Source organism: Ranitomeya imitator, chromosome 2 (assembly GCF_032444005.1).
Source record: "Ranitomeya imitator isolate aRanImi1 chromosome 2, aRanImi1.pri, whole genome shotgun sequence".
Classification (NCBI taxonomy): Eukaryota; Metazoa; Chordata; class Amphibia; order Anura; family Dendrobatidae; genus Ranitomeya; species Ranitomeya imitator.
Window position 1 is genome coordinate 286,804,934 of NC_091283.1, and position 10,278 is coordinate 286,815,211.

Consider the following 10,278-nt stretch of genomic DNA (forward strand, 5'->3'; position numbering starts at 1 on the left):
TTAGATACCGTGTGGGCTGTGCTATATACTACGTGGCTGTGGTATATATTACTTGGCTGGGCAATATACTACATCACTGTGCTTTATACTACGTTGCCTGTGTTATATACTGCATGGGCAGTGTTATATACTACCTGGCTGTGCTATATACTACGTGGCTGTGTAATATATTACATGACTGTGCAATATACTATGTGGCTGCAATATATTATGTGGCTGGGCAATATACTACGTGTCTATGCTATATACGTGTCTATGCTATATACGTGTCTGTGCTATATACTACGTGTCTGTGCAGTATACTACGTGGCTGGGCAATATACTACATGGCTGGGCAATATACTACGTGGCTGTGCTATATACTACGTGGCTGTGTTATATACTACGTGGGCTGTGTTAAATACTACGTGGCTGTGCTATATACTACGTGGGCTGAGTTATATGCTACGTGGGCTGTTATATGCTACGTGGGCTGTGTTATACGCTACTTGGCTGTGCTATATTTCTCTGCTGTATCTGTGCATCATGAATCATGGTATGTCTTAAAGAGGAGGACCCACTGAGACTCTTTCGCCTGGGACCCTCAAAAACATGGAGCCGGCCCTGGCTTCACTGATTGGTCACGCCCGGTCACAAACAATCAGCAACAGGTGCAGTCCGCCCGCTAATTGGCGCGGAATTTGAATCACGCTTTGCTAATTGGTCACGGCCGGCCGAATCCTGTGTATAAATTGCATTATTCTGAAAACTTCATAAATAAACTACAGTCATGGACAAAAATTTTGAGAATGAGACAAATATTAATTTTTCCAAAGTCTACTGCTTCATTTTTTCTAATGGCAATTTGCATATACTCCTGAATGTCAGAGTGATCAGCTTAACAGCAATTACTGTACTTGCAAAGTTAATATTTGCCCAGAAAATGAACTTTAACCCCCAAAACACATTTCAACATCATTGCAGTCCTGCCTTAAAAGGAGCAGCTAACATCGTTTTAGTGATTGATCCATTAACACAGGTGTGGGTGTTGATGAGGACAGGGCTGGCGATCAATCAGTCATGATTAAGTAAGAATGACATCACTGGACACTTTAAAAGGAGGCTGGTGCTTGGTATCATTGTTTCTCTTCAGTTAACCATGGTTATCTCTAAAGAAACACGTGCAGCCATCATTGTATTGCACAAAAATGACCTAACAGGGAAGAGTATTGCAGCTACAAAGATTGCACCTCAGTCAACAATCTATCGCATCATCAAGAACTTCAAGGAGAGAGCTTCCATTGTTGTCAAAAAGGCTCCAGGATGCCCAAGAAAGACCAGCAAGCGCCAGGACCGTATCTTAAAACTGTTTCAGCTGCGGGATCGGACTACCAGCAGTGCCGAGCTTGCTCAGGAATGGCAGCAGGCTGGTGTGAGTGCTTCTGCACGCACTGTGAGGCGGAGACTCTTTGAGCAAGGCCTGGTTTCAAGGAGGGCAGCAAAGAAGCCACTTCTCTCCAGAAAAAAACATCAGGGACCGACTGATATTCTGCTAAAGGTACACGGAGTGGACTGCTGAGGACTGGGGCAAAGTCATTTTCTCTGATGAATCCCCTTTTCGATTGTTTGGGACATCTGGAAAACAGTTTATTCGGAGAAGAGGTGAGCGATATCACCAGTCTTGTCTCATGCCAACTGTAAAGCATCCTGAAACCATTCATGTGTGGGGTTGCTTCTCAGCCAAGGGAATTGGCTCACTCACAGTCTTGCCTAAAAACACAGCCATGAATAAAGAATGGTACCAGAATGTCCTCCAAGAGCAACTTCTCCCAACCGTCCAAGAGCAGTTTGGTGCCCAACAATGCCTTTTCCAGCATGATGGAGCACCTTGCCATAAAGCAAAGGTGATAACTAAATGGCTCATGGAACAAAACATAGAGATTTTGGGTCCATGGCCTGGAAACTCCCCAGATCTTAAAGGGAACCTGTCACCTGAATTTGGCGGGACTGGTTTTGGGTCATATGGGCGGAGTTTTCGGGTGTTTGATTCACCCTTTCCTTACCCGCTGGCTGCTGTTCTCCATAGTACACGCCTACACACAGCGCAAGATTGCTTTGCGCAGGCGTGTACTATGGAGGACAGAGAATGAACTTCAATCCAATATTGCAGCCAGCATGCAGCCAGTGGGTAAGGAAAGGGTGAATCAAACACCCGAAAACTCCGCCCATATGACCCAAAACCAGTCCCGCTAAATTCAGGTGACAGAGTCCCTTTAATCCCATTGAGAACTTATGGTCAATCAGCAAGAGACGGGTGGACAAACAAAAACCAACAAATTCTGGCAAAATGCAAGCATTAATTATGCAAGAATGGACTGCTCTCAGTCAGGATTTGGTCCAGAAGTTGATTGAGAGCATGCCAGGGAGAACTGCAGAGGTCTTGAAGAAGAAGGGTCAACACTGCAAATATTGACTTGCTGCATGAACTCATTCTAACTGTCAATATAACCTATTGGTACTCATAATATGATTGCAATTATATTTCTGTATGTGATATAAACATCAAACACTAATAAAGACCAGAGGGCAGCAGATCATGTGAAAATATAATTTTGGAGTCATTCTCAAAACTTTTGGTCATGACTGTACATACATATACAGGGTGAACTGTTGTGTGATTCTGTGCATTCAGAGCGCTGATAGTTCAGACGGGTGATGCAGATTTTCAATACAAGCTATACACAGAACAAAATCAATAACAGAGAAACAAGTTTTCTGATTTTTAACGTTTTTCTTTTTCCTTTTCTTGGTCATCTTTGAGAGTTGGGGGTGATCTTTGCCAGTCCATTCTTCCAAAGAGTCATAGTCGTTTCAAGCTAAAAATCCAGCTGGTCAGGAAAATGCATTCCGGAGATAAAAGGACCTTTTCAAGCAGCCGAGAAGGGACAAGGAGGACGACCAAGATGGCTTCAGTAAATATAGAACAAAAAAAACGGAGTATATAAATCCCAATACACATATTTAAAAATATACGTTTTTATTAGTCAAAAATGCTATGAAAAAATTACATCAGTAATACAAGTACATATATCACAGGATAAAGTGAGGAGGAAACAGATTGTGGCGGCGAAACAGGAAAGAAATTTATTACATCCCTGGGGCTGCTGATACAAGGTCAATAATGTAAGGACTCGTATGACAAATGTCACAGTCCCCCATAGTTTAATCATTTAAAGTGCCACAGTGCAAGAAAAAACAGGTCAAATATTACCATATATAAATACCAAGCAGCTTACCCATCGTGTATGGATGTCTCTCCTAGTTCCACACGCAGTGTGTTCATGTGAAGGTGTCCATGCATTTACAGCCAGTAGAGCTTAAGTCTCTATTTGCATTATGGAATTGTAATATGTGTTTTATGTGAATGGGGAAAAAGAGTAAGGTTCTGTAGGGACAGGTCCCCTCATCTAAGGTATTTGCCACTTTAATCCTAGCAATGGTGAAGTTTGTAAGGGATGGATTGAATGTCGGCTAGAATTAGGTGTAATTTCCCACAGTCCACTTAGGTATTGTGACATTACGCACTACTAAGGGTTAGTTCACACTGCGTTAGCAGCAGCCCATACGCTAACGGGCTGCTGCTAGCGCAAGTGCCGGCGTTACATCGCGCTAGCGCAGATAGAGCACTGATAGCTCTATCTGCGCTAGTGGTGGTAATGGACCCAGAAACGCTGCAGCCCGCATCTCAGGGTCCGTCACTCAATGACGACACATCGCTAGCGCACGCCCATTGTGGGCGTGCGCTAGCGATGCGTCCGACATTGCTTTCAATGGCGGCGTTAACGGACTACGTTACACCGCGTTATGCCATGGTGTAACGTAGTCCGTTTAACGGAGGCGCAGAACGCAGTGTGAACCTAGCCTTAAGAAATTCTGACCTGCCTAGTAAAGATCTGCGTATCTGTCCATGGGGAAACCTCATCAACAATCAAGATTACAGAAGAGCCTGATGGAAGTCGTGTCTGAGGCATGTTTCAAGTGCCTGATTCCATTCGTTTCCAGTGCCTGAGTCCGCGAGGCCAAAAAAACAAACAAACAAAAAAAACCTGTAACATCCAGCAGTCTCATCTTGCCAGACATACTCAAAATCCTGCTGAATCAAGCTATAGGAGAGTAACGTGAAGTCTGGCAGGTTGACGGGTGCACACAGGATGATGTTGACTGACCTATGGACTGTGAGGGTGAAGCCGTTCCAGAGTCTCACCGGTCACAACTGGAGAAAGATGACATTGGGATAGGCCAACACCTGAAGACCAGTAACGGCCACAGAGAAAAGACATAGCAAAACGACTTTGATAACAAAAGTCTCAAGAAAGAAGGTGTACTCTGTGGATAGAGATGTGGGGTACGGTGAACGGCAGGGAAGAGCTGATGGCCGTGTGGATGATGTCTAGGTACCTAAGTCCAGAATTATACTTCATTCCATCCTGAATTGTCACAATTTATATTTGGGGATAAATAGGCAAATAAATCCCAGCACAACACTTCCCTCAAATGTCATTGTTGTGTTCTGGACAACAGGAAGAATGTAGAAGGGAAATGCCCCAAAATGTATATCTCTATATAGAGATGTGTTTAGTGCATGTTTTATGTATATACACATTTATATATACATGTATGCCACATGGAGCAACGCCCCCCCCCCCCCCCCCCTTCCAGTCTGCTGTCAAACAAAGCTGCCATGAGCTGGAAAAACAAGTTTCATTTAGGACTGAGTGGATGTATCTTAGTGGACAATAGACCGTGACCTCATCTCACACACCTGGGGCTTGACACACCTCTTTTAGTTGGTCACATATAAGGGACAAGAGCATATGCCCTACTCTCTCTTTTGTTTTGCCTGGAATGATGGACCCACATGGCTTAAGTATACTCTGTATCCCCTTTTCTTAATAGGCCCAGTACTACTCAGAGATAGCAAGCTATAGATTGGGAGGGCTGATATTGCATGTATGAATAGGGGAATCGGGCAGTTAATTGTGGGTCTTTATATTATGGTGATACTGTTGTGATATTACTGGACATTGTGGGTTACCACTGTGTGATATTGTTGGGATATCACTGTATACTGTAGTGATATTACTGTATTAGAGTTGTAGTATCCGTATATATATATATATATATATATATATATATATATATATATATATATATATATACACAGGTCCTTCTCAAAAAAATTAGCATATAGTGTTAAAGTTCATTATTTACCATAATGTAATGATTACAATTAAACTTTCATATATTATAGATTCATTATCCACCAACTGAAATTTGTCAGGTCTTTTATTGTTTTAATACTGATGATTTTGGCATACAACTCCTGATAACCCAAAAAACCTGTCTCAATAAATTAGCATATTTCACCCATCCAATCAAAGTGTTTTTTAATAACAAACAAAAAAACCATCAAATAATAATGTTCAGTTATGCACTCAATACTTGGTCAGGAATCCTTTGGCAGAAATGACTGCTTTAATGCGGCGTGGCATGGAGGCAATCAGCCTGTGACACTGCTGAGATGTTATGGAGGCCCAGGATGCTTCAATAGCGGCCTTAAGCTCATCCAGAGTGTTGGATCTTGCGTCTCTCAACTTTCTCTTCACAATATCCCACAGATTCTCTATGGGGTTCAGGTCAGGAGAGTTGGCAGGCCAATTGAGCACAGTAATACCATGGTCATTAAACCATTTACCAGTGGTTTCGGCACTGTGAGCAGGTGCCAGGTCGTGCTGAAAAATGAAATCTTCATCTCCATAAAGCATTTCAGCCGATGGAAGCATGAAGTGCTCCAAAATCTCCTGATAGCTAGCTGCATTGACCCTGCCCTTGATGAAACACAGTGGACCAACACCAGCAGCTGACATGGCACCCCACACCATCACTGACTGTGGGTACTTGACACTGGACTTCAGGCATTTTGGCATTTCCTTCTTCCCAGTCTTCCTCCAGACTCTGGCACCTTGATTTCCGAATGACATGCAAAATTTGCTTTCATCAGAAAAAAAGTACTTGGGACCACTTAGCAACAGTCCAGTGCTGCTTCTCTGTAGCCCAGGTCAGGCGCCTCTGCCGCTGTTTATGGTTCAAAAGTGGCTTTACCTGGGGAATGCGGCACCTGTAGCCCATTTCCTGCACACGCCTGTGCACGGTGGCTCTGGATGTTTCCACACCAGACTCAGTCCACTGCTTCCTCAGGTTCCCCAAGGTCTGGAATCGGTCCTTCTCCACAATCTTCCTCAGGGTCCGGTCTCCTCTTCTCGTTGTACAGCGTTTTCTGCCACATTGTTTCCTTCCAACAGACTTACCATTGAGGTGCCTTGATACAGCACTCTGGGAACAGCCTATTTGTTGAGAAATTTCTTTCTGGGTCTTACCCTCTTGCTTGAGGGTGTCAATGATGGCCTTCTTGACATCTGTCAGGTCGCTAGTCTTAAGGTACCGTCACACTTAGCGACGCTGCAGCGATACCGACAACGATCCGGATCGCTGCAGCGTCGCTGTTTGGTCGCTGTTGAGCTGTCACACAGGCAGCTCTCCAGCGACCAACGATCCCGAGGTCCCCGGTAACCAGGGTAAACATCGGGTAACTAAGCGCAGGGCCGCGCTTAGTAACCCGATGTTTACCCTGGTTACCAGCGTAAAAAAACAAACAGTACTTACTTACATTCAGCTGTCTGTCCCTTGCCGTCTGCTTCCTGCACTGACTGCTGGCCGGAAAGTGAAAGCAGAGCACAGCCACAGCGGTGAGTCACCGCTGTGTGACTCACCGCTGTGCTTTCACTTTACGGCCAGCAGTCAGTGCAGGAAGCAGATGGCAAGGGACAGACAGCTGGATGTAAGTATGTACTGTTTGTTTTTTTACGCTGGTAACCAGGGTAAACATCGGGTTACTAAGCGCGGCCCTGCACTTAGTTACCCGATGTTTACCCTGGTTACCAGCGAAGACATCGCTGAATCGGTGTCACACACGCCGATTCAGCGATGTCTGCGGGGAGTCCAGCGACCAAATAAAGTTCTGGACTTTCTTCCCCGACCAGCGACAGCACAGCAGGGGCCTGATCGCTGCTGCCTGTCACACTGGACGATATCGCTAGCGAGGGCGCTGCAACGTCACAGATCGCTAGCGATATTGTCTAGTGTGACGGTACCTTTACCCATGATGGGGGTTTTGAGTAATGAACCAGGCAGGGAGTTTATAAAAGCCTCAGGTATCTTTTGCATGTGTTTAGAGTTAATTAGTTGATTCAGAAGATTAGGGTAATAGGTCGTTTAGAGAACCTTTTCTTGATATGCTAATTTATTGAGACAGGTTTTTTGGGTTATCAGGAGCTGTATGCCAAAATCATCAGTATTAAAACAATAAAAGACCTGACAAATTTCAGTTGGTGGATAATGAATCTATAATATATGAAAGTTTAATTGTAATCATTACATTATGGTAAATAATGAACTTTAATACTATATGCTAATTTTTTGAGAAGGACCTGTATATTGTCGCCAGCTTGGGTATAAATATATATGTATGTTATAGACTGCAGACTTGCTTATGTGTAATAAATATCCTTTATTGTTACACTGATTTGTCTCAGTTAGTATATAGTATAAGGAAAAGTTAATGTTGAGGCATATTAAGTTGATATTAATCATTAACCCCTTAAGCCCCAAGAGTGGTTTGCACGTTAATGACCGGGCCAATTTTTACAATTCTGACCACTGTCCCTTTATGAGGTTATAACTCTGGAACGCTTCAATGGATCTTGGCGATTCTGACATTGTTTTTTCGTGACATATTGTACTTCATGATAGTGGTAAAATTTCTTCGATATAACTTACGTTTATTTGTGAAAAAAACTGAAATTTGGTGAAAATTTTGCAACTTTCCAACTTTGAATTTTTATGTCCTTAAATCACACAGATATGTCACACAAAATAATTAATAAGTAACATTTCCCACATGTCTACTTTACATCAGCACAATTTTGGAACCAACATTTTTTTTTGTTAGGGAATTATAAGGGTTAAAAGATGACCAGCAATGTCTCATTTTTACAACACCAATATTTTTTAGGGACCACATCACATTTGAAGTCATTTTGAGGGGTCTATATGATAGAAAATAATCAAGTGTGACATTATTCTAAAAACTGCACCCCTTAAGGTGCTCAAAACCACATTCAACAAGTTTATTAACCCTTCAGGTGTTTCACATGAGTTTTTGGAATGTTTAAATAAAAATTAACATTTAACTTTTTTTCACACAAAATTTATTTCAGCTCCAATTTGTTTTATTTTACCAAGGGTAACAGGAGAAAATGGACCACAAAAGTTGTTGAACAATTTGTTCTGAGTACGCTGATACCCCATATGTGGGGGTAAACCACTGTTTGGGTGCATGGCAGAGCTCAGAAGGGAAGGATTGCCATTTGACTTCTCAATGCAAAATTGACTGGAATTCAGATGGGACGCCATGTCACATTTGGAGAGACCCTGACGTGCCTAAACATTGAAACCCCCCATAAGTGACACCATTTTGGAAAGTAGACCCCATAAGGAACTTATATAGATGTGTGGTGAGCACTTTAACCCACCAAGTGCTTCACAGAAGTTTATAACGCAGAGCCGTAAAAATAAAAAATCATATTTTTTAACAAATATGATCTTTTCGCCCCCAATTTTTTATTTTTCCAAGGGTAAGATAAGAAATTGGACCCCAAACGTTGTTGTGCCATTTGTTCCGAGTATGCAGATACCCCACATGTGGGGGTAAACAACTGTTTGGGCGCACTGGCAGAGCTCGGAAGGGAAGGCGTGCCGTTTGAATGCAAAATTGACTGGAATTGAGATGGGACGCCATGTTGCGTTTTGAGAGCCCCTGATGTGCCTAAACATTGAAACCCCAAACAAGTGACATTTTGGAAAGTAGACCCCCTAAGAAACTTGTCTAGCTGTGTTTTGACAGCTTTGAACCCCCAAGTGTTTCACTACAGTTTATAACGCAGAGCTGTGAAAATAAAAAATCATTTTCCACAAACATTATTTTTTAGCCCCCAGTTTTGTATTTTCCCAAGGGTAACAGGAGAAATTCAACCACAAAAGCTGTTATCCAATTTGTCCTGAGTATGCCGATACCCCATATGTGGGGGTAAATCACCGTTTGGGTGCATGGCAGAGCTCGGAAGAGGAGCGCCATTTGGAATGCAGACTTAGATGGATTGGTCTGCAGGCGTCACGTTGCATTTGCAACGCCCCTGATGCACCTAAACAGTAGAAACCCCCCAGAAGTGACACCATTTTGGAAACTAGACCCCCCAAGGAACTTATCTAGATGTGTTGTGAGAACTTCGAACCCCCAAGTGTTTCACTAGTTTATAACGCAGAGCCGTGAAAAAAAAAATAATTTCTTTCCCACAAAAATGTTTTTTTAGCCCCCCAAATTTGTATTATTTATTTGAGTATGCTGATACCCCATATGTTGGGGTAAACCCCTGTTTGGGCACACGGGAGAGCTCGGAAGGGAAGGAGCACTGTTTTACTTTTTCAACGCAGAATTGGCTGGAATTGAGATCGGACGCCATGTCGCGATTGGAGAGCCCTGATATGCCTAAACAGTGGAAACCCACAATTCTAACTGAAACCCTACCCCAAACACACCCCTAACCCCAATCCCAACCATAACCCTAACCACACCCCTAACCCTGACACACCCTCAACCCTAATCCCAACCGTAAATGTAATCCAAACCCTAACCCTAGCCCCAACCCTAACTTTAGCCCCAACCTTAACTTTAGCCCCAACCCTAACTGTAGCCCTAATCCTTGCCCTAACTCCAACCCTAGCCCTAATGGGAAAATGGAAATATATACATTTTTAAAAAAAATTTATGCTACCCTAACTAAGGGGGTGATGAAGGGGGGTTTGATTTACCTTTTTAGTGGGTATTTTAGTGGATTTTTATGATTGGCAGCGGTCACACACTGAAAGACGCTGTTTATTGGTAACATATTCGGGCACGTGACATTTTTTGATCGCTTTTTATTCCAATTTTTTTGAGGCAGAATGACCAAAAACCAGGTATTCATGAATTTCTTTTCGGGAGGGGGGGTTGGGGGGAACGTGCGTTTATACCGTTCCGCATTTGGTAAAATGGATAAAGCAGTTTTATTCTTCGGGTCAGTACGATTACAGCGATACCTAATTTACATCATTTTTTTATGTTTTGGCACTTTTATACGATAA